The sequence below is a fragment of the Astatotilapia calliptera genome, chromosome 19 (genome assembly GCF_900246225.1).
Source record: "Astatotilapia calliptera chromosome 19, fAstCal1.2, whole genome shotgun sequence".
Classification (NCBI taxonomy): domain Eukaryota; kingdom Metazoa; phylum Chordata; class Actinopteri; order Cichliformes; family Cichlidae; genus Astatotilapia; species Astatotilapia calliptera.
In genome coordinates, this window is record NC_039320.1 from 30,676,346 (window position 1) to 30,701,789 (window position 25,444).

The 25,444-nt window shown below is 40.0% G+C and overlaps 1 long non-coding RNA gene and 1 pseudogene across 1 annotated transcript; one reads left to right on the forward strand and one right to left on the reverse strand.

Moving 5' to 3' along the window:
• Window positions 1–11,330: 11,330 nt before the first annotated feature.
• Window positions 11,331–20,701, reverse strand: LOC113012719 (GTPase IMAP family member 7-like; annotated as a pseudogene).
• Window positions 20,702–21,269: 568 nt separating this feature from the next.
• Window positions 21,270–22,707, forward strand: LOC113012019 (uncharacterized). Its single transcript, XR_003270633.1, has 3 exons — window positions 21,270–21,826; window positions 21,923–22,015; window positions 22,144–22,707. It is a non-coding gene; the product is annotated as an uncharacterized LOC113012019 (long non-coding RNA).
• The last annotated feature ends 2,737 nt before the right edge of the window (window positions 22,708–25,444 follow it).

Here is a 25,444-nt window from a genome sequence, read left to right on the forward strand (position 1 = left end):
AACACCTGCCTCATTTCTCTCTTAGAGTGTTTCCTTATTTTTACACTTGTGATTCTAACATGTATATAAGCAGACACGACTAATTCCTATCATCAATCATGGGCTATTATACTTTATAGATGAGTATATAATGATCATAATCTTATGTCACTACAATTCCTCAGCCAGTTTCTTCTCACAATTTGCATGGCTGTGAGGAAAAGTGTATGAAATGTGCTACTCCCTGAACAGAACCAGGCTCAGAGAGTGGCACAGTTTATCAAGTGCTTGTTTATACAATATAATACATACATTACACACTTATAATTAATTACACACACACACACACACACACACACACACACACACGTAAAGATAAAACATTGTATGTTTGCTTTCTCTCTTTCAGGTGCTGTTATCTCTGAGACTGTGTTTTGTTGCAGCACTTGGTGAACCGTTGGGCTCATCCCCTTTTTTCTCTTTATTCCTTTTTTCTTCCTCTCTGTCAGCTCTGGCATTATTACACAAGACATACATTAATGAGAATAATAAAAAAAAAAACTTTGAAAAATAAATAAAAAGAATAAGAAACTGGGCAACAAGAGGAGCCTGTGCAGATTTTATAGAGCTCCTCTTAGCAAAGCAAGTGTTCTTGGCACATCAGGGCATTTAGATCATGACACTGCTAAAGCCAACAGCCTCCCACCTAAGCAGCTACACTTCTTCTTCTCAGCAGGCTCGCCACAACTTAGTGCACTGCTTTTGTCCTTCTGGTGAAATAATATCATTGTTTGATTTGTTGTTACTTGATTGCTTTAAAGCAGGTTTTAGATGTATCCTTGATCCAACACAGCTGATTTAAATGGTTAAATTACTTCCTCAACATGTCTTGACATTCTCCAGAGTCCTGGTAATGAACTAATCATTTGATTCAGGTGTGTTGACCCAGGGTGATATCTAAAACCTGCAGGCCCTTGAGTTCCCCAACCCCTGCTTTAAAGGCACAGTCTGTAAAATTTCACAACTAGATGTCAGTAGATTGCAGACAGCTGAATTCTTTGTTAGTGATCTTAATTCATGTGCATAATTGTAGCTTTAGTGACAGCTGTACTACAAACATATTTTAGTCAGCTATGTTTCCACTAGAAATTTATTAGGAATAAAATTATCTTAGTGGGTATCTTAATATCCCCTCGGCTTGCTGCCTGTACGTTGAGGTTTCTCCTGGTGGATAAGAGTGTTTGTTCCCTGCACCATCAGGTCTGGGAATGGGTGGTTTTCTGAGCTTATACGCTGAACAACGGAACAAGAACAACTTCTTGGAGTTCCTGGGCGGGGTTTGAGGGTGTTCCACCTAGGGTCTCTGTGATCCTACTGGGAGACTTCACGGCTCATGTGGGCAACGACAGTAAGAACTGGAGGGGAATGATTGGGAAGAATGGCCTGCTAGATCTGAACCTGAGTGGTATTCTGTGCAAACCACAGTTTGTCCATAAAGAACACCATGTTCGAACATAAGGTTGCCGTTACGTGCACGTGGCACCAGGTCAATGATCCATTTTGTAATCATACCATCAGATCTGCAGCCATATGTTCTGGACACTTGGGTGAAGAGAGGGGCTGAGTTGTCAACAGATTACCACCTGGTGGTGCGTTGGGTGATGGAGCACATCTTCAACCTGAGCCTGAGGGGAGAGTTCCACAGCTCTGGAAAACCTCTTGTGTGGTACCAGTGCCAAAGACTCTACGTCCCAAGGAGCTCAAGAGCTACAGGCCGGTGGCTCTGACATCCCTGATGAAGATCCTAGAGCGGCTGGTCCTGGCTCAGCTTCGGCCCCTGGTGAGCTCATTATTGGACCCACTTCAGTTTGCCTACCAGCCTAGAATTGGAGTGGATGATGCCATCATTCACCTCCTGCATTGTTCCCTCTCTCACCTGGAGACCACTGGGAGCACTTTGAGAATCATGTTGTTTGATTTCTCCAGTGCCTTCAACACCATTCTTCCCACAGTCCTGAAGGACAAGCTGGAAAACACAGGAGTGGACCATCACCTCACAACATGGATACTGGACTACCTCACCAACTGACCAGAGTACGTGAGAACTAAGGGCTGTGTGTCAGACAGGGTCATCTACAGTGCGGGGACCCAACAGGGAACGGTTCTGCCTCCATTCCTCTTCACCATCTACACTGCAGACTTCTGCCACAACTCCACCCAGTGCTTCCTGCAGAAGTTCTCTGATGATTCTGTAATAGTTGGCCTCATCACTGATGGGGACGACAGGGAGTACAGAGAACTGACCCAAGGCTTTGTGGACTGGTGCTAGCAGATCAACAATAGAAAAACCAAGGAGCTGGTGGTACACTTCCACAGGCACAAAAATCCTCCAATGCAGCCACTAAACATTCAAGACATGGACACTAAGGCTGTGGACAGCTACAGGTCCATTGGTGTTTATCTGAACAATAAACTGGACTGGACTCACAATTCAAATGCTCTCTACAGAAAAGGCTGTACTGCTGCAGAGGCTCAGGTCTCAGTAAAGGGCCCACTCCTGAAGACCTTCTATGACTCTGTGGTGGCCTCAGCCATCTTTTACGGTGTGGTCTGCTGGGGCAGCAGCATCTCTGCCGGGGACAGGAAGAGACTGAACAGGCTGATCTGGGGGGCCAGCTCTGTTCTAGGATGCCCTCTGGACCCAGTGGAGGTGGTGAGTGACAGGAGAATGGTGGCTAAGCTGTCATCCCTGTTGGACAACATCTCCCACCCCATACAGCAGACTGTGACAACAGCACTGAGCAGCTCCTTCAGTGGCAGGCTGCGGCACCCACGATGTGGGACAGAGAGATACCGCAAGTCTTTCCTGCCAACTGCTGTCAGACTCTACAACAAAGACTTTACAGATGATCACACACGCACACAAACACACACACACACACACACACACACACACACACACACACACACACACACACACACACACACACACACACACACACATCCAATACACCAAGACAGCCTTCACCCAGTCTCTGTAATGTGCAATAGTACCAGTGCAATTTTATTCGAACTTGTATAGTATTTTTATTCTATTTTGTATATTACTTTATTCTATTGGATAAAATATTTTATCCTATTTTGTATAGTATGTTGTTCTATTTTATTTTATTCTATTCTATTGGGGGTTTTTTCTTAATTTTTGCTGCTCCTAACTTTATACTCTCCACTTTCGGCCGTGACCAAAACATTTCCCACTTTGGTACTTATAATAATGGTTTATCTCATCTCATCTTACCTTCATCTGTTAGCCTCTGACTATATTTTTCCTGAGTTTTACACTTAACATAAAATTTGCAGTTCATTTATCTGAGCTTTTCAACCTAAAACAGCTGTATGCTCCGGCAACCATTGATCACTGGTTGATGAAAAGTATGAGGTAAAGCCTGGAAAGCTGTAAGATTATTGATCGTCTCATTTAATACTTAACAGGTTTCAAGGCAATCTGAGTTCCAGATTTTCAGATCTACTTGACAATCACCCAGTGTGTCCCAAAAATGTGTCATTTGATCTGGGTAAAAGAAAAGCCAACACTAATCCAAAAACCGGTGTGATGTTTCATGAATTCACTTAAATGGCAGCTAACATGCATGTATAAATATTCAATGTTAATTTTCAGGTGAGCTGAGTACAAGGACAGCAGGATATGTTTAAAAAAGTATGGGGGGATAAAGTGTTATAATTTGTGACTGCAGTCTTCTCCTCTGACCCCAGAAATAGTGCGGTGTTGGCATCAGTTCTCATGTCTAATCTCCAACTGCTAAGTGAGTAATTGGAAGTGAGAGCTTATGTATTTTGGTAATGAGCTGACAGCATATTTCCACTCCTTGCCCCAAAGGTTTATCTAATCAACATGGTCACTCAGTTTCTCTGTTAGTGACAGCTCTCGCCACAATGACCATGAGAAAACAAAGTGTCAAACAGTGAAAAGGGTGTGTGTGTGTGTGTGTGTGTGTGTGTGTGTGTGTGTGTGTGTGTGTGTGTGTGTGTGTGTGTGTGTGTGTGTGTGAGTGTCTGTATTTTGGGTGGGCTTCAACTTCTCCCCCAACAGTGTTTCAACATCACTCCTTTTTGTCCATCTGCAGCACTGGACAGGAAGCTGCACATGATAGATAACTTAGATGAATATGCTTAGTATGAATGCAACCTTTATATGTTGTGAACTGGAAGCCCCAAGTTCACAGACACATACCGCAACATTTAGCTCTAGATGATGAGTGTTTGCGTGAAAAAAACTGGGGTGGCTGTAGCTCAGGAGGTAGAGCTGATCATCTACTAATCGGAAGGTTGGTGGTTTGATCAACAACTGCTCCAGCCTGCATGCTGAATATCCTTGGGCAAGATACTGACCCCAAGTTGCTCTCTGATATATCCATCAGAGTATGATTATGTGGGAATTTTAGATATAAAGCATTTACAGAGAAAACGCACAAGAAAAAAGTCTTTGTGAAATATGTGAATGAGACATGTCATATAAGGTGCTTTGATTGCTCAGTTAGAGTAGAAAAGTGCTATATAAGAACCAGTCCATTTACCAAAATGTCTATGGTGACTATTTAAGAGAAGAAAATGACTGAATGTGCATAGCATTGGGAAGCCTTTGGAAACAAGGCATGTCTTACATGCAAGATTTAAATTTCCAATCTATAAAAATTTACTTGCTGAACAGTTCTTACATATAAAAATAACTTTTCATCTTTGTCTCTTTATCTTGCTTCTTCTATTAGTTTTGCATATTAACAATTTTCCCTTCCTAGGAAATACAGCAGCTGTATCTTTGACTAGCAGACACATCTGGTGACAAACCCTCAGTAACCATAAGTAACAATTTGTGTTTTTGAAAAGTTTAATGTGAAGTTACCTGGCACTGAAACTCTTTGGTCACTCCTCTTCTGCAACTATCTAGATTCACACAAGTTTAAAAAATGATGTTTTGAGGCTGTAAAAAATGAAAATGTTCAATCGCAAGAGCTTCCAAACTAGGAGTATTCCTTCATGTTTATTATGCAATGAATTTGATACAACAGATCAGAATGAAACCGTCACACTGGCAATTAATAAAAAAAAAACCCCAAAACATGTGTGCTCGGTCTGTGTTCTTAAAGTGAACTGCTTGGGAATTCTTGTTGGATTAAGAATGCTAAAACTGAGAATACACAGAGCTCAGAGGTGAAAAGGCAAGTGGTACAATCAGGATCCTGTCTTTTTAATCTGTAACTCAAGCTGATGGGCCTATGTGGGAAATCAGCTTTGGCTGAAGGCTTCACGGATTAGACTCTATCTTCCATGCTCCCTCGGTCCCTCAAGGCCAGTGCTCCTGACCGCAAAGCCTCAGCCCCATATCTCCATTTAGGGATACATGGGCACATGAGAGGTCACAGTGGATTGTATATGGAGGTGTTCCATTTTAAATGCCAAAACAATTTCCCTCTGGCCTGTTGAAAGCCTGTTTTGAAGGTCATCTGCCACTTGTGACATCAGTGAACCCAGAGTAACCTGCAAAAGGGTTTAGGGCTGCTCTGGACCTGCTGTGGGACTCAAATGCTGCAAACCATAGGCAAGAATGCATATAATACAGTTGTGTCATCAACATCAGAGGCTATCCCAAAGAGTGTTATATGTTTTCTGAAGTAATTACAATCACAGCCATGAGCTCTCTCTCCCCCCCCCCCCCCCCCCATTCGTCCTTGCAGTAATCTGGAGTACTGGCAATTGTACTGCTGAGGATCTGCTATCTGCAGCACAGGGCACCAACCCATGCGTGACCATGTGTAATATAATCAAAAAGTCAGAGCTGTGTTTTATACAACTAATCAGAGCCAATCAGTGTGAGCCCAATGTGTGATGGGAAGGTAGAAAGGGGAGTATAGGGTTTGCTGGGGCCCCAGTTGAGTGTGTTACTCATCAGTCTCCAAGGCACAGCGCTCTGTTTGGATTGCTGTGTTTGGATAAAGCAGATTGGTTTGCACTTAACCCTGTAATATATGCAAACTATTCTCCTGATAATACTCTTTAAGGCTGCCCAGTCACCACTGTGGCAGATACCGTAAACGTGACACAGCTTGAAGAAAAATGGCACATAATAAATTGTGACAAAGTCAATGAGTCAGGCAGAGTCTGTGTAGCCCCCCCCCCCCCCGCCCAACACACACACACACACACACACACACACACACACACACACACACACACACACACACACACAGAGTTATATTTCCATTAAATCATAGGGCATTTCATTGACCTATTTATTTATTTTTTTTACAGACTAACCTTTTTCTCTCTTAAACCAAGTTAATTAAAAAATGTATTGATTTATGGTATGGAGGTTGTTTCTTGCATATCTAGAAGATGGATGTACCAACAACATTGATGCGTAACTAGATTAATGTTCTCGCAACATGAGCAATATAAGTAAGCAGATACAACACTCTCCTCTGTAATGTTTCCAGTAAGGATATAAAATATGGGATTGCGATTTACAGATGCCGGTCAAGAGTGCGTATTTGCATTATAGTGCACATTTGAAAATAAAATTAAGTAAAAATTGTTCAAGTTTTAAATTGCAATTTTCATTAATTTCTCACCAGACTTATATATAACAATAAAGCATACATCAAAATATTAATCATAGTATTCATTACTGCAAAAACACACAGAGAAGTCTGTATAAACAGTAACTGATGATAAACATGCTGGATTCTCTATGAGTCATGATAAATACAAGGGAAAGTAAGGCCCTGATGCTCCAGAGGAGACATGCAAATTAAACAGGCAAATAAATCAATTTTTTAGTTCAGTTCAATGCTAATGTATATATTTTTATTTAAATCACAGCAAAAGTCATCTAATGGCACTTTATATTGTAAAGGAAAGACCTTACAATGAGTCGTAGATGAAGGGAAATTGTCTTAGCATGGTGTGAGGGTAGAATGGAAATCAGATGGGTTGGCAAAATCAAAGCCACTTCAGGTGTTACACTCTGGAGTATGTATTATATATGGTTAAAATACATCAAATGTAGGAATTATACACAGTAAAGACAGACAGGAAAGTATACTATTCTTTCATATGAACATAGTCTGTAACTTTGTTATTACCATATTTTTTGGGCTATAAGGCACACCCAAAATCCTTTAATTTTCTCAAAAATCGTCAGTGCGCCTTATAATCTGGTGCGCCTTATAAGGCGCATTGAGCAAAGCAGAAAACAGACCCATTCATCGACAGAGCGCCTTATAACAATAATAATAATAATGGATTGCATTTATAAAGCGCTTTACAATTCCACTATTCATTCACTCTCACATTCACACACTGGTGGAGGCAGCTACAGTTGTAGCCACAGCTGCCCTGGGGCAGACTGACAGAAGCGAGGCTGCCATATCGCGCTATCGGCCCCTCTGGGTCGCTGAGTGCACTTCATGGTCCGAAAAGTACAGTAGCTTTAGACCAAAAGATTCAACATTTCAGTTACATAACAAATTTGAATTTTGATGTTATGTACTGTATAGCCTATATAATAAATAAGCATGTAGTCCTCTGTGTCCCTCTGTTCCTGTCTTGTTATTGTCTAATCCGTATGTGTGTTTCCCGGTTCAGTTCAGTCAGCTTATGTTCTGTCCATCCAGTCCTTATAATAAACACTATCCACATCCTCAGCCAGCAAGTTCTGCATTTGGGTCCTCTCTCTCCACACTGATGCTGACAAAACTAGAGTGGCAGTAGGGGTAGGAAGAGATTAGTGACTCTACTGTGACTCTGCTGTGGTATAGCCCACCACAGCAGATCTGCCCCACCTACAATACTAGAAACAGTAAAATGTAAAAACTGCTATATGTACAAAGACATTATTTATTACTATTTGGTGTTATTCTTAAAAACCACATTTACTTTACCGTCCTCTGTCAATGATCTGCGGGTGCAGATCATGTGAGGCAAGGTGCAGACCCAGGCACAGACAACGCATGGAAATGGGGAACTTGAAAACAAAAGTGAGCCTTTTATTGAGTGTTGATAATAATAATGGATTGCATTTATATAGCGCTTTTCTAGACCCTCAAAGCACTGTACAACTCCACTATTCATTCACTCTCACATTCACACACTGGTGGAGGCAAGCCACAGTTGTAGCCACAGCTGCCTCGGGCAGACTGACAGAAGCGAGGCTGCCATATCGCGCCATCGGCCCCTCTGGCCATCACCAGTAGGTGAAGTGTCTTGCCCAAGGACACAACGACCGAGACTGTCCGAGCCGTGGCTCGAACCGGCAACCTTCCAGTTAGAAGACGAACTGCTAACTCCTTGAGCCACGATCACAAGAACACAAAAATAACCTAAACTGGAAAAGTACTAAGAAACCTGAAAACCTTAAAGAAATGAGAGGAGGGGAGCAGAGACTTGGACAAAGGGACAAGGGAAGTCTGAAACAATTTTTACACAGAGGGATGACAAGGAAAGCAACAAATTAAGTATAATGAGACAGGAGAAGCCACTGAACACAAAGCACATGAGACAAGGAACTGGCACCAAAGGTGGAAAGTAATGAATTACATTTATTTGTGTTACTGTAATTGAGTATTATTTTTGTGTATTTGTACATTTTAAAGTAGTTTTTAAAATCTGTAATTGTACTTTTCCTTAAGTATGTTTTTGAAAAAGTATTGTAATTCACTACATTTTCAATCACACCTGTTACTGAGTGAAAAAACATAGCGCTTTGGACTCGGAAATACTGCAGGGAATAATGGGTAGAAGAACAAACTGGCGCTAAGGTCAGAATAAAGATGGAGACGGAGGCCGAGGCCGCCTCAAAAGGGAAAGGACCCAAATGCTGGGCGCCGAACAGCACGTAAGTAGTTTCAGTGACAACGTTTATTTTCTCAGTAAGTGTTCACAATCAGGAAACTGGAATGTGAGTTTAACAAGTGCTAAATGCCACAATTAAACCAAAGGGGTTTTAAGCAGCCTGGGCTAAGTAAGCAATCTGGTCGTTGGTCAGTGGAAACAGCTGTTCCAGGGATTGGGCTGGAGGGAGAGTCAAACTGGGTCCGGGGCAAGGGTCAGAGTCACTGTAAATAGAGTACAGACGTTCAGGTATGGTTCGAGCAAGCTATTCAATTCAATTCAATTCAATTCAATTTTATTTATATAGCGCCAAATCACAACAAAAGTCGCCTCAAGGCGCTTCATAGATACAGAGAAAAACCCAACAATCATATGACCCCCTATGACCCCCTATGAGCAAGCACTTTGGCAACAGTGGGAAGGAAAAACTCCCTTTTAACAGGAAGAAACCTCCGGCAGAACCAGGCTCAGGGAGGGGCGGGGCCATCTGCTGCGACTGGTTGGGGTGAGAGAAGGAAGACAGGATAAAGACATGCTGTGGAAGAGAGACAGAGGTTAATAACAGATATGATTCAATGCAGAGAGGTCTATTAATACATAGTGAGTGAGAAAGGTGACTGGAAAGGAAAAACTCAATGCATCATGGGAATCCCCCGGCAGCCTACGTCTATTGCAGCATAACTAAGGGAGGATTCAGGGTCACCTGGTCCAGCCCTAACTATATGCTTTAGCAAAAAGGAAAGTTTTAAGATTAATCTTAAAAGTAGAGATAGTGTCTGTCTCCTGAATCCAAACTGGAAGCTGGTTCCACAGAAGAGGGGCCTGAAAACTGAAGGCTCTGCCTCCCATTCTACTTTTAAACACTCTAGGAACAACAAGTAGGCCTGCAGAGCGAGAGCGAAGTGCTCTAATAGGGTGATATGGTACTACAAGGTCATTAAGATAAGATGGGGCCTGATTATTTAAGACCTTGTATGTGAGGAGCAGGATTTTGAATTCAATTCTGGACTTAACAGGAAGCCAATGAAGGGAAGCCAAAACAGGAGAAATATGCTCTCTCTTTCTAGTCCCTGTCAGTACTCTTGCTGCACACTTTTAGGAGTCCTCATTCACTTCCGCAAGGAACCTGTAGTGGTGGCAGCAGACATAGAACAGATGTTCTATTGTTTCAAAGTCTGCCATGATCACCGGGACTTCCTATATTTCCTCTGGTTTGAGGACAATGACCCCACCAAGCGCATCACGGAGTATAGGATGACCGTGCACGTATTCGGCAACAGCCCCTCTCGCGCTGTTGCCATATACGGCTTGAGAAGAGCAGCTCTGCAAGGACAGGAAGAACACAGTGCAGAGGCAAAAGAGTTTGTTCTAAAGAACTTTTACGTGGACGATGGTCTTGCTTCCTTCTCCACCAATGAGAACGCCATCCAAGTCCTGAAGGAAACCAAGGAAATGTTAGCTGATTCCAACATACGGCTACATAAGATAGCTTCCAACCACAACATAGTAGTGGAGGCGTTTCCACCTGAGGAATGTGCTAAAGAGCTGAATGACCTAGAGCTAGGTGTGGATCTGTTGCCTATGCAGAGAAGCTTGGGTCTCAACTGCCACCTTCAAACCGACAGCTTTACCTTTCTTGTCTCCCAGGAAGAGAAGCCCTTTAACCGTAGAGGCATTCTCTCCACAGTTAACAGCATATTTGACCCGTTGGGGTTTGCAACTCCAATAGTAGTTCAGGGCAAGGCTATAGTCAGAGAGCTATGCATGGAGCATTGCGATTGGGACACCCCAATACCTGCTGAAAAAGGGGTAGTCTTGGAGAGACTCACTGAAGGCACTCGAGCAACTTCACATACCAAGGCAGTATCTACCTGTTTCCCCTGCTTTCCGCACAGCACAGGGAGTTATGTGTCTTTTGTGACGCGTCCACCATGGCCATCTCTGGCAGATGCCTACCTCAGGACAGTTGATGATGAAGGACACTGTCTTGTAGGATTCTGCATAGGGAAATCTAAATTCCTATACTGTGCCCTGTCTAGAGCCGTACTATCAGTTGAGCTGGCTGATATCTTGAGGGATGAGCTAGATGTCGAAATCCACAAAGTGAAGTTTTACACCAACTCCAGAGTTGTGCTGGGCTACATCTACAACGCCAACCCAAGGTTTTATGTGTATGTTGCAAACAGAGTAGCACGCATCCGGAAGTCTTCGCAGCCTGAACAGTGGCACTTTCTCAGTTCGGAACACAATCCTGGTACAAGACCAGTTCCAGCTGCACTGTTGAGAGATACAAACTGGTTTTCTGGGCCGATGTTCTTGAAAATGAAAAGGGAGTTACACTTACTCCACCACAGTTCTTTGAGCTTGTAGAACCAGAAAAGAATGCAGATGTGCGTCCACTGATTGCAACCTTTTCTACGAAAGCTTCTGAAAGACTGCTTGGTTCACACAGGTTTGAGAGCTTTTCCAGCTGGAAGACACTTGTATGTGGCATAGCGAAGCTCATCCAGAAAGTCAGATCCTGTGCTAAGACTCTGGAGGGAGATTCGACAAAGGTAGATGAGCATACACAGGCAACAACAGTGCAGGGAGTGCAGAATTATTAGGCAAATGAGTATTTTGTCCACATCATCCTCTTCATGCATGTTGTCTTACTCCAAGCTGTATAGGCTCGAAAGCCTACTACCAATTAAGCATATTAGGTGATGTGCATCTCTGTAATGAGAAGGGGTGTGGTCTAATGACATCAACACCCTATATCAGGTGTGCATAATTATTAGGCAACGTCCTTTCCTTTGGCAAAATGGGTCAAAAGAAGGACTTGACAGGCACAGAAAAGTCAAAAATAGTGAGATATCTTGCAGAGGGATGCAGCAGTCTCAAAATTGCAAAGCTTCTGAAGCGTGATCATCGAATAATCAAGCGTTTCATTCAAAATAGTCAACAGGGTCTCAAGAAGCGTGTGGAAAAACCAAGGCGCAAAATAACTGCCCATGAACTGAGAAAAGTCAAGCGTGCAGCTGCCAAGATGCCACTTGCCACCAGTTTGGCCATATTTCAGAGCTGCAACATCACTGGAGTGCCCAAAAGCACAAGGTGTGCAATACTCAGAGACATGGCCAAGGTAAGAAAGGCTGAAAGACGACCACCACTGAACAAGACACACAAGCTGAAACGTCAAGACTGGGCCAAGAAATATCTCTGTGACTGATTTTTCTAAGGTTTTATGGACTGATGAAATGAGAGTGAGTCTTGATGGGCCAGATGGATGGGCCCGTGGCTGGATTGGTAAAGGGCAGAGAGCTCCAGTCCGCCTCAGACGCCAGCAAGGTGGAGGTGGAGTACTGGTTTGGGCTGGTATCATCAAACATGAGCTTGTGGGGCCTTTTCGGGTTGAGGATGGAGTCAAACTCAACTCCCAGTCCTACTGCCAGTTTCTGGAAGACACCTTCTTCAAGCAGTTCCACTTTTTGTTCACTTTTTCTTGCTGAGCCTGAGAGAGCACATGCCTGTAAGTAGTTGCTATATGTTGTGTAAGCTTTCCCGCGATAGTTATGCGTAGCAGTTTAGAGTTTTGTGTGAGAAATGGCCGCGATGCTAACACGTTAGCCCGTCTATGGGATTTCCGGACTCCCGGATGTTTATTGTGGCCCTGTTAGCTATCTGTCAAGCTAGAAACCACCCTAATGAGGGCAGAATAACGACCTCTAAAATTTAACAAGACCTGTGACGGATGACACTAACTGAGGTTAGCAGATCACTTGGCGGCAAGTAGTGGTGAATGCTGGTCTTAAATGCCGGCAGCTCAGTTGCTCGCAGGTGTGTGGTAATGCAAGTGCAGGGTGACTCCGCCCAGGGGTGGTGACCACGCTCCAGTGGAAAATCCCAGCACTCACCCGGACCATGACAACTAAATATTCCACAGTCATGTGTTAGTAATAGGGCTGCCACAAACGATTATTTTGATAGTCGACTAGTCACCGATTATTTTTGCGATTAGTTGACTAATCAGATCATGCATCCATTGGACCTAAAACGTACAGCTTACTGCACAAGCATGCATCTGCTCTTATATAACTATCATTAGCTTACAGCTTTAAGTGTGTAAGGTCTGTGCTAACTAAAAATAAAGACAAGATGATAGTTTATTAAATTTTAATGAAATTTGCAGATTGTTTCGGTGAAGTTTAATAAACTCCTTGCTATCTAAAATATAACAGGACACCGGAGTATATTCTCCAGCATCTCACACTTCTGATAATCAGTTGTCTGCTTGACGTTTATCCATCTGTGTAAAAACTATAACTTTAATCTCAGCCAAACCGATTTACTCAGGAACAAATAAAATACAAAAAAAAGCCAAACAATAACATTTTTAAGTTATCTAATTGACTTATATATATTTAACCTGAGTAGCGAAAGACGGCGGTGGGTTTGAAAACGATTTGTTGGGAGTCCGGTGTTCTCACGGGCTCTAGTGAGCCTTGCCCCCGGCTAGCTATCCAGCTAGTGGGTAACAGACGTCTCCGAAAACGTCAGAGCGCTTTTGAAAATATGTGGTGTCTTGATAAACTGAGCAGATATTTGAGGTTTACACAGCTACATTCTCGCCTGAAAATATGTTAAAAGTTTATTTTGTGACCCAGAAAGAATAATAAGAGTAATAATAAAACTAACTAGCTGCCGCCATTGTTGGAAACTGAGCAGGGCCGCGCTATGAATTCTGTGACACAGCTGCTTCTTCTTCTTCAGGGTTTAACAGCAGCTGGCATCCTTGTACATGCAGTGCTGCCATCTTCTGTTTCAGTCCGTTATTACACTCTTAAATCCTACTACTTATTCTTGCGTCTTTTGTGATCTTACAAAGCTTCAAACGACACGTCGACTATTAAATCAGTCGTCGACAATTTTGATAGTCGACGTAATCGTGACTAGTCGACTAATCGTGGCAGCCCTAGGTAGTAATATTATAACAAATTTTATAACATTAATATATATAGTATATAATATTATAACAAACAGATCACAAAGTGGGGGTCTAGTGCACATAAGTCACCAACTTTCTGCAGAATCAATTGCTACAGACTTCCAAACTCCATGTGGCCTTCAGATTAGCTCAAGAACAGTGTGTAGAGAGCCTCAAGCAATGGATTTCCTTGGCAGCAGCTGCATCCATACCATACCTGCATCCGTGGTCTAAAGCATGCCACCACTGTACTCTAGAGCAGCGGTCCCCAACCCCCGGTCGTTTGGTACCGGGCCGCGAGAGTTGAGGCTCAGGTGTGAAATATATAGTTTTCAGGGTTTTTATCGGTTTTCAGAGTTATTTTGTTATCGTTTTTATCGTTTACTTGGTTTTCCTGGGTCTTTTCACGTGTGTTATGAATAAATCTTCTACCGGTACTAGTTTTATTTTGTTGTATTTATCCGCGACACCTTAAAGGCCGGTCCATGAAAATATTGTCGGGCATAAACCGGTCCGTGGCGCAAAAAAAGGTTGGGGACCGCTGCTCTAGAGGAGTGGAGATGTGTTCTCTACAGTCACGATCACACTTCTGTGTCTGGCAATCCAAAGGACGAGTCTAGGTTTGGTCATTGCCAGGAAAATGGTACTTGTCTGACTGCACAGTGCCAAGTGTAGTTTTATTGTTGGGGAGTTATGTGTAGAGTTATTTTTCAGGAGTTAGTTCCAGTGAAAGAAGCTTTTAAAGCTTCAACATACGAAGACATTTTGGACAATTTTATGCTCCAAGCATTGTATAAACAGTTTGTAGTTTGCCTCTTTACCAGTGCACAAAGCAAGGTCCACACTGTAAAATCTAATTAGTTCCCAGAACTCAAAAAAATTGAGGAAACTCGTTGCCTCAAAAAAATTGAGTAAAGCTTAGCTAAAAATGACTAAATTAGAACAACTTATTTATTTTGAGTACTCTGTACAAGCTCATTTGTTCCCAGAACTCAAGAAAATTGGATCAAGTTTACGTAAGATGACCAAGTTAGGGCAACTTACTCATTTTGAGTACACTATACAGCCTTGTTAGTTCGCAGAACTCAAAAAAATTAAGGAAACTCGTTGCCTGAACAAAACTAAGTAAAGCTTACTTAAGATGACTGTTAGGACAACTTATACAGTGCAAGTCTACAGTATTAAGAATAACTTGATACTGACTATACAATACTAATTGTTTACCTACTGACAAACATTTCAAGTTCAACTAAATGAAAAAACAATTTGTGGTAACCTGAATATGATTAAAAATAATTAACAACACTTTTTGTCATGATGTTAAAATCAGACCAACTTTTATTTTCAAACACAACAAAGTATAACAGCCAACATACTGGACACTGTTCTGCTGAACAACAAACAATTATATTGCCATCACTGTTATAATCTTACAATGAAACAAAGTCGCAGATGTAATTATTCTGAAAATAAGTTTAGGCCTACCACAACTTTGTTTTGTACTTACATTACTTATATAATCAAAATAAAAATATGTGTTGTTCTGTCACAAGTGCAGTCTCTAATTTAAACAACACATTTGTTTTGCATTCCAACACATGAGCTGGAATGTTGTAATGTTTTAAGGATGGCTTGTTTCCAGTCCAGGCATTACTGCCTGAATGACTATCATGGATCGAGGTGATCCAAATGTAGGTGCAGAAGAAAGTCTTTAACTTCCCTTAAGTACAGTGTCACTGGATGTGGGTTGGAGATGCAATGAGCTTGAACCTGCAGGCGACCATCTTCACTGACCACACCATCTGTGATGGAGGACTCATCTCTCCTGTTGTCCTGCAAGCAAACAATCGTATTTTTTGGAACATGAACTTAATTGCTTTCTTAAAACATTTTTTCTGCATTTGGTATAAACAGACTCAAATTTAGACAATCTCAGGCTCCCTCCCCACCGGAGAGGTGACATTCAGTGTCCCAATTGTCAGTCTGGATAGCCCTGACCACCACCCAACACACAATAATGTCATGAAAGCATCATTTTAAAAAGGGCTATGCAAACATGGCCAATAACTTTCATTCTAATGATGTACAAAATGATTTGGGCACAAAACAAATTTTGTTGTTAGAAAACTTGCAGACTTCACTATATACAGTGTAGACCCTCTAAACTAAGTTTGGGGGATGTGATCTTTCAAGAAATGCAGACCAAACTGTTGTTGTTTGTTTACTTACACAGCATGTCTTGTAGAATTAACTGGAGTCACCAGCAACAGCATCGCGCAGTCATATCTCAAGTCTAATAACAGAAGACAGGAAAAGATCAGTAAAGAAACAACTTCCCCAAACCAAAGCACAAATAAAACAATAAGTAAAACAGGCTGATCTAAAGTATGATTAAAGTTCAGCCTGATTATTATAAATGTCACTGACAGTTGCTAATATATTGGAAAACCAGAATACTTACTGATGTCTTTCTGTCCAACAGCAGGAGTACTGGTCCCGAGCCTCAAAGACAGTAAGAAGCAAGCAGAGGGAGAAAAAACAGAACATTTTTCAGAAACTGATTTGATCCTTAATGGCTGTGCAATCATTGTAACATGGAGTTTGCTTATGTTGTTAAATAAAGGCTAGATTTGACATTAATAGATGCCACAGATGTTCAAAAGCTGCCACAAAGCATGAAAAAAATGGACGTCTCCGAAAACGTCTGAGCATTTTTGCAAATATGTGATGTCTTGATAAATCGAGCAGATATTTGAACTTTACACAGCTACATTCTCGCCTGAAAATATCTTAAAAGTTGATTTTGTGACTCAGAAAAAGTAATAAGTTTTTTAGCCGCGCTCCTCCGCCATTGGCCAATAAGTACGCACACGCTCCGACAACCGCAGCCGACAAATGCCATCCTCCTTTTCCCCAGACTACCCTTTCTGGGTCACAAAATAACCTTTTAAGATATTTTCAGGTGAGAATGTAGCTGTGTAATGCTCAAATATCTACTTAATTTATCAAAATATCACATATTTGCAAAAGCGCTTCCACGTTTTCGGAGAGCTCTGTTATCCACCAGCGCGATAGCTGACCGGGAGGTTAAGGCTTGATAGAGTCCATGAGCACAGCTAACTCCTGGCTTATTGTTTTCAACCCCCTGCGGTCTTTTGCTACTCAGGTTAAACATGATATATATAATTAGTTAGTTAGTTAGTTAGTTATGGCTATGGATTGAAAATACCCCCCACACCACACCCCTAATGGCTGCACCTCCCGAAGAATTTTGTCTGGGCTCTTATCTCACTTTTTTATTTCAAACAATCAACAGAAAATTTCACCGACATAGTTTTATGTAAGGTTTTTAAGGGTGTGTTAATTTTTAAGTAACATGAGCCCAGCGGCAACAGCAATGCTAGGCTAACACTAACTAGCTAGCAAGATTATAAACTTGCTGCTAAACTAAGAGAAGCCACAAAATCAGTTTGAATAAGAGTAAACATTTACTTACCAAGTCAGTGTATCAGGTAAAGATTCACAGCAATGACAATAATCTCTTGAGCTGACGCTTCTCCAGGTTTGCTCAACATATTCCATAACAAATGCTGGCACCATGAACATGCGGACTGATCCAAGAGGGAGGAGGACGGTAGTGACGTGGCATTTTCAAAACACATCTTTCATCCTTCCGCACTGAGAAGCAAAACTTCCAGCTTATTTAGTTTTTCTAAGTTAAGACAACTCAAATAAATTGAGTTTATCAGCATTTTGCATAAAAAGTACTTGTAACTTATTTAAATTGAGTTCTAATAACAAATTGATAAAAATTGAGTTCAGCTTATTTAATATTTTTAATTAAACACAATATTACATTTTACAGTGCATAAAGACATGAATAAGTGAGTTTGGTGAGGAAGATTGTGAAAAGTGCGCTTCTGGTCAAAAATTCCAATAAACACACTCCTAAACCTTGTGGAAAGTCTTTCCAGAAGAACTAATCCTGTTGTAGCTGCAAAGGGTGGGCTAACATCAGATTAAACCTACATATTAAATCACATTTTAATGAATTAAAAATAAAATGTCACTCACATTTATATGCGTGGTAAAGCAGATGAGCTAATACTTTTGGCAATGTAGATAATGCTTTGTTAAGCAAAGTTGGCTCTGACTAAAACAAGTTAACAACATAGTCTACAGCCAAAAAGCAATATTATAAAAGTAATACATTAAACTAGGCAATAGTTTTTTGCTTCTATGAAGTTTGAATTTCTTATTGCAACAGACATGTTGCATGCTTCACTGACTGTCCTGTTAAATTCATTTCTCTTTTGACTTCAGCCTTTAGGTTGTTCTTTCTCTGTTGCTCTTCATCCTTTCGTTCCTTTGCAAGTCTCTGTTTCTCTTTCTTTGAGGCCTTCTTTGCCTTTTTCAACATGTTTACTGTGTAGTGACCCCCACAATTCTCCACAGTCATTCTGTCAATTTTCTCTAGAAGCTGCCTAATTTGTTCTGGGTCTTCCACTTCGTTATTGAAGACATGATATCTGCCATAGACACCCTCAATGAGCTCTTGAAGTCATTAATTTTTTGAGATGAAATTTTCAGTAGTTTGTTTCTTTAGTTTGTCTCCATGTGTGAACAGAACTAGCGAGTATTTGGCTGCCTCTTTACCAAAAGTACTTTGAATCATCTTCACAGTGTCTTCCTCTTCTTGTGTGAACCTACCAAGCTTTAGGACCATCAGGAAGGCATGAGGGCCAGAAGCAGACAGAGAAATAGATATTTTAATTTTTTTAACACTTCTTCTTCAGTCACATTATTGTCAAATACCCCAGGAGTGTCAATGATGGTCACCTTTCGACCTTCCACATCTCCCTGAGCTCTCTTGCACTCAGATGTCCAGGACGGTGGGGACAGTTCAGACTAGAGATGGACCGATCCGATATTACGTATCGGTCCGATACTGACCTAAATTACTGGATCGGATATCGGAGAAAAATAAAAAATGTAATACGATCCATTAAATATCACGAAAGCACCTCACAAAACTTGCAACACGCCGTAACTCGCCTCAGAACGTTAGCACGTCGAAGCAGTATGCATCACGTGATAGAGCGGCTGTGGCATGCGGGATCTGTCGGTGGTCTGGATAGCATTTGGAGCTTCGCTAGCAACCCGGCATTTCATCTCCGACAAAGTTATTCCCGAGAGAAGTAAAGCAAGTGTGTAAGTCCATCTCTGAATGTTTGTAAAGCATTCCTGCGTTAAGCTTAACAAGCGACTGCCTCTTCTTGCTGCTACTTCAATCATGAAACTGCTTAATGATCAGCTGATCGGCTTTTCTGTCGTGAGTCCGTCTCTCTTGTTTGGTTTTGGCCCACTTTGCACCAGAAAGAGGAAACCAGCGGATAAACAACAGCAACACGTTTAAGCTTGATAAGCTGTTGTTAGAATTTATTTAATATTACTTTCTACTCGAGGATCTTTTTCTACGTAGCTGACGGCTGGTAACTGTGCAGGGGCGGATCTAGCAAAGTTTAGCCAGGGGGGCCGATAGGGCATTAACAGGGAAAAGGGGGCACAAAGACATACTTTTCTTTCTTATTCTCATTTAAAATGTCGAGCTTTTAATAAATAATTATCTGACACCCAAAGTTTTAATTTGATGTAAAAGGAATAGAAGTCAATTACTGTATATAGTGACTATTAAGTCTAATATATATACCCTAGTAAGATATAGTACTTTTTCCTTTGGGAAGGTACCATCTGTGCAGTCTGCAATTTTGTTGAAGAAAGATGTTGAATCTATTTAATATTTCTTGAAAAATAATTGATTTCTGTGCATTTTTTTTCACACTGCATCAAATTAAGGTTGATTACGTCGATTAAGCATCATGAGGTGGAGCGTGAGGGGTGGTTCCCTATTTTTTATTTATTTATTTTTGTTGTTGCTGGGAGTTGGAACCCTGTTAGTTAGGTTGCTTAATATTTACGCTAAGTACTCTTTAAAATACCAGAATAGGGAGGATGGTGTAGGTTTAAGTTTATTAGATTGATCAGTATTGCTGAACTATGAAATATTTTGTTTTGCATACAGGTATAACAGAATAGCTTTAGTGTAGTTGTTGTTTTAAACTTGAGTTATGAACTTATACAAAATGCAGCAAGATATAAAAAAAAAAAACAGTTTTGTTGATTAAAAAACACTATATCGGATTCATATCGGTATCGGCAGATATCCAAATTTATGATATCGGTATCGGTATCGGACATAAAAAAGTGGTATCGTGCCATCTCTAGTTCAGACTGAAAATCTTTTCTTCCTAAGATGATGTTTCCTGTTGCACTCTTCCCTCCTCCTGTTTTTCCCACCAAAATAATTCGTAGTTCATCACTCTTCTTCTGCTTCCTAGAACCTGCAGACATAAAACATAGGAACATCTTTTTTCTTTTTCAGTTTTTTTTTTCTTTTTCTGCCGTCATTGTATAAAACATTGAACTTTAGTGTAGATTGTACAGTGTACACTCTAAAAAGTAATTCATCAGGCCTTTTACCACCACTTGATTAAATCCATGGCTGCAACATAAAAATTCTAATTTATTGATTAAGATAGACCTTCTAAGTTGCAAACTTTATTTTTTTGGGTTGTGTTGAAATAATAATGTTGGTAATTACATTAAATTAATTTTATATGTAATTTGAAATTAAATCCCAATGTTAGTGGGTTCAAAATAAAATTCAAGTTGTAATTACTTAAAGAAATTTAATACATAACTTATTTTTTTCCACTGTAACTTCTGATTTCAAATTCCCTCCCCTACCGACTTAACTAGCTGGGCAAATTCACACATGTTGAGTTGCATGGTGCAAGCTTTTGTAAAAGACATTTCAAGGTAAGTAACATTTCATTTACAAATAACAGTTCTACCAAAGCAAAGCATTTGTGCTAGTCACCTGTAGTGGATTTGTGTATGATGTGATGCTCATACAGATAAGGAAATACTTTGCACTACCACATGTAGCTAATGCTAGCCATTCTAAACTTTAGCACAGCAGAGGATAAGACTTATAAAGTTTCATTTGACAAAAGTCTTCAGCTAGAGAGTGCAACTGTGGCTAGGAAAAGCGTGGTTAAAGTTTTGCTACACAGTGCAATCTAATTTCGATCTTAGGCTGATTTTGTTTTTCTTTTTACCAAAATTGGAAGCCTTAAACTGTGAATAGTTTTGTCAGAGGGATAACCTAGAGGCTTCTTTTTTCCATCTGGCTCACCTATTTTATGTCTTTATAAAACTTGCATGACCTATACGTAATATTACATTGTAAATGATTTTGGTTAGTATTGTGATACAGCTTAAAGTAAGTATTGTTCTTGATCTTAAGAGCTGTAGCTATCTTTGTTTTGTTTTTTTGGGGTTTTTTTTTTTTTTAAATCAGATTGTGTGAAATATTGTTAATGTCATTCAAATAGCATTATTCTGGCATTAACAATGTGAATCTACTTAATATTAAGACTTTATGTAAGCAGTTAGTATAGTGTGATAATCTAGGGTCATTAGTGCTTTGTTAAGTTGGGACACATTTTTTACAAAATGGGCTGGGAGTGAACAATGTGTAAATTCGAAACCTCTGCAAAAACAGGGTTGCTAAAACATTAGAGATTACACCACGGTTATGGTGGGGAAGTCTCCCTTGTCTTCACCAAGATTGTTTTTGTTCCCTCAAAACTTGGGGTAGCCTTAGATCACTTCTATCCTCTTTAAATAATGTATTACAGCATTCATTAATGCAGTATAGCTAATAGTCTGCAAGGTTTAATTCTTCTGTTTGTGTGGTCTACAGATAAAGGAGGAGTTCAAGAGAATAACCACTGTAAGCCTTGAATGGCTACACTTGACCATTGCACCCCAAAACTGATGGATGTCATTTTATCAAGGGGATGAGCTAAGGGAGTGAGAATCAGGCAGATCAAGGACATGCTTCTTGAGGTAGGACAACTATTTAGACTTTGGGTAGCTTTGAAATGCACTTTGTTGTCAGTCACCCATGTATTTTATACTCACACTTTATTTTTTCTTAAATAGCACAATACAATTGAAACACGCAGAGAAGTAGCCATCTGCTGCCTTATCACTTTCCTTGGAGAGAAGGACGAGGACCTTTTCATGGAGTTTGGTGTAAGTAATTCAGCATTGTGTGTGTGTGTGTGTGTGTGTTCCATTGATCATCTGAATTCATTAAGATTCAGTAAGTATAAAAGTAATCTATAATTCACTAACCTATTTTTTAAAATTTGCTTTACAAGGACACCAAAGAACTTAAGGCAGGTGATGAAAACTGCCATCATCAGTGACCGGTACACCCCTGGATCTAACCATAAGACTGCAACCATTGTGGTGGAGGAAACAAAAATAATGGAGGGCCAGAATTTCCCAAGGTGCTGTGTTTTGCTCATGGGCATAATATATGCTCTCAATCTGAGCTAATGCAAATATACTTTTGAAGTTGTTCAGAAGCTGTTCCTTGACCTTGATGGAACCATCATTATGTTAAAGATGTTGACTCTGTTTCAAAAATTGTTAACTGTTTTGAATCCTGTATGTGTAACATTGATCTTAAAGGTGTTTGCTACATTGTGTAATAGAAAGATGCAAGATCTTGTAAAGTTTGGTAGGCATTGAAAGTTAACATTTACTGAACACTTGCATGGAAGTATTACTGCAACAAAATGTTTTCTAAGTAGATTTTTTACCAATTGAACACATTTGTTTCTGTGGTGTTAAATACATAAAGGCATATTCTATAACTTGGCTGTGATGGTATAAATCTAAATTTCTGGTTTATTTTCACTTTTTAAATACAAAGTGTTGAAATGCCTACTGTTAAAAAAATAAAAAAGTTATTTGATAAAAAAAAATGTTGAATGAATTCCTTTCTTAAAAGCTATTACAATAAAAAAAAAATAAGAGAAAGCTAAAATGATGATAATAATGATGAAAATCAGCAACTTAATATTTTAAATAATGAACTTTAAAAAATTGTTTTTGTAATTGCTGTAATTAATTACATAACACTTAAAAATCATTTCAAATAATGTGGAAAAAGTAATTGGAGGAACATAATTTTTATGAGTAAACAACTTAAAAATATGTTTTTAAGCTACCAAATATTACGTAAATGGTAATTCAAATCACCTTTGATTATGGAGGATAATTTAATTCCCGTAACTCAATATAGTTTGTTGGTTCAATCTAATTTCAACATAAGTTATCATAACTCAAAAAGACTAATGGAAACTGTTGCGTTAATTTTTTTTGTTGAGCTTAAACAATAGTTTTTAGAGTGTACAAGTTATTTGCTCACCATCACAGTGTAAGATAAAAGCTGGCCTTTCTAGACTGTCAAGCACCCAATTCTAAGAGACTGAAAAAACTATCTCCATAAACTAATAAAATATGAGTGCATAAATTGGTGCCGACCCTCATTAGCAAATAAGCATTTTTATTTTAACCTCTATCTACCAGGCCACCCACAACAAATCTAGGGTTACGTTACTGACCCTTTTTTAAATCGTATTTTTACCTATTTGGAACACCCAGATGGAAAAAAAGAAACTTTAAATACAAAAACCCTAATGACACAATGTAAGCAATTTAATTTAAAAGGTTTTGTTTTCACCCTACAAGAACATGCTGACTTACAATTTCTTTAAAACATTTGTGTGTGTATAGAATAGAATAGAATAGAATAGAATAGAATAGCCTTTATTGTCATTGTACAGAGTACAATGAAATTGGAGTGCCACTCCCTTGGTGCAAGATAAATAATAAATATAAATGTAAAATATAAAAAGTACAATAAAATAATCGCAAGTACTCAAACAATAGTAAGTACGATATATACAGGATAACGTGTGTGTTTACAACCCTTCAAAGGTCTGTGTGAGGTTCAAGCCTTGATTTTACTGTTGAAGTCCTTAGAGAGACTGCCAGACAAACATGTCTATACACCTATATACCAGGTTGAGCAGACAGTCACTCTAGGGCAGGGGTCTGAAACTCAAATGAGCTGGGGGCCACTGCTAGCACTGTCATCTCATTGGAGGGCCACTCAAGTGTTCGAGAAGTACAAAAAAACAAAACAAAAAATACACTGACAAATATTTATGAAAATATAGTGGGTTTTTTAAATTTTAAATATTGTATAACACAAAACTGCAAAAGTGAGTGCCAATCTTTTTTCCTTACTAGACCCCTGCTCTAAGGCAATCACCGATAGCCAAAACACAACAACCATATATCAGTATATCCATGTCCAAAAGATGAACACTGAACATTTTTGAATTGGGTTCAGGTCATTTAAATGGTGACACATATTTCAAAATAAATGAGTTTCTTCCATTTCAAACACCAGCATCAAAAGAATTAATTAGAATTAATCAAGAACTTTGAGTTGAATGTGCAAGTCCATTGTTGATCAACAGCAAGGCAAAATCCCCAGAATATTAGAGAGAATAGTATAGAGCAGCGGTCCCCAACCTTTTTTGCGCCACGGACCGATTTGTGCCCGACAATATTTTCACAGACTGGCCTTTAGGGAGTTGCGGATAAATACAAACAAAATAAAACTATTACCGGTCTCGAAAAAAGAAGATTTATTCATAACACACGTGAAAAGACCCAGGAAAACCGAGTTAATGAAAAAAACGATAACAAAATTACGCTAAAAACCGATAAAAACCCTGAAAACCATACATTTCACACCCAAGTCTCAACTCTCGCGGCCCGGTACCAAATGACTCACGGACTTGTACCAGTCCGTGGCCCGGGGGTTGGGGACCGCTGGTATAGAGATTTCACATAGATAGCTACATCTCTCCTAGAGCTCACATGTCCAAGGTTGTGGAATATCGTACCAGCATGACTGGCTGGTTTCATGTTTGTGCTTGAACAAGCTTAGAATCAGAGATGGGCAGTAACGCGTAATCCGATTACTTTTTTCAAGTAACTTGACCAACACTGCTTAGAATGACACTTTTTCAATCCAGTCTGACAAAAAAAATACAAAATATTCCCAGAACAGAATTTATATAGATACTGATATTCCATTAGTAAATGCCTGCATTTGTATAGCGCTTTTCTAGTCCATAGGACCCCAAAGCGCTTTACACTACATTCAGTCATCCACCCATTCACACACACATTCACACACTGGCGATAGCAAGCTACATTGTAGCCACAGCTGCCCTGGGGCACACTGACAGAGGCGAGGCTGCCGGACACAGGCGCCACCGGGCCCTCTGACCACCACCAGTAGGCAAACACGGGGTTAGTATCTTGCCCAAGGATATTTGGCATGCAGCCAGGATGCAGCCTGGGATCGAACCACCGACCTTCTGATTAGTGGCTGACCTGCTCTGCCACCTGAGCTACAGCCACCCCATTAGTGACTGTAATCATTTACAAATAATAGTGAAGTTATTAACAGTTGAGTATCTCTCACTTGTACATGTTCAAATTATTTCTCTAAGTATTAAAAAGTGATTAGGAAAGTCGTATTCTTTATTTGTGCAAAAATGTTTCTTGAGATGCAGTTGACCAAAACTG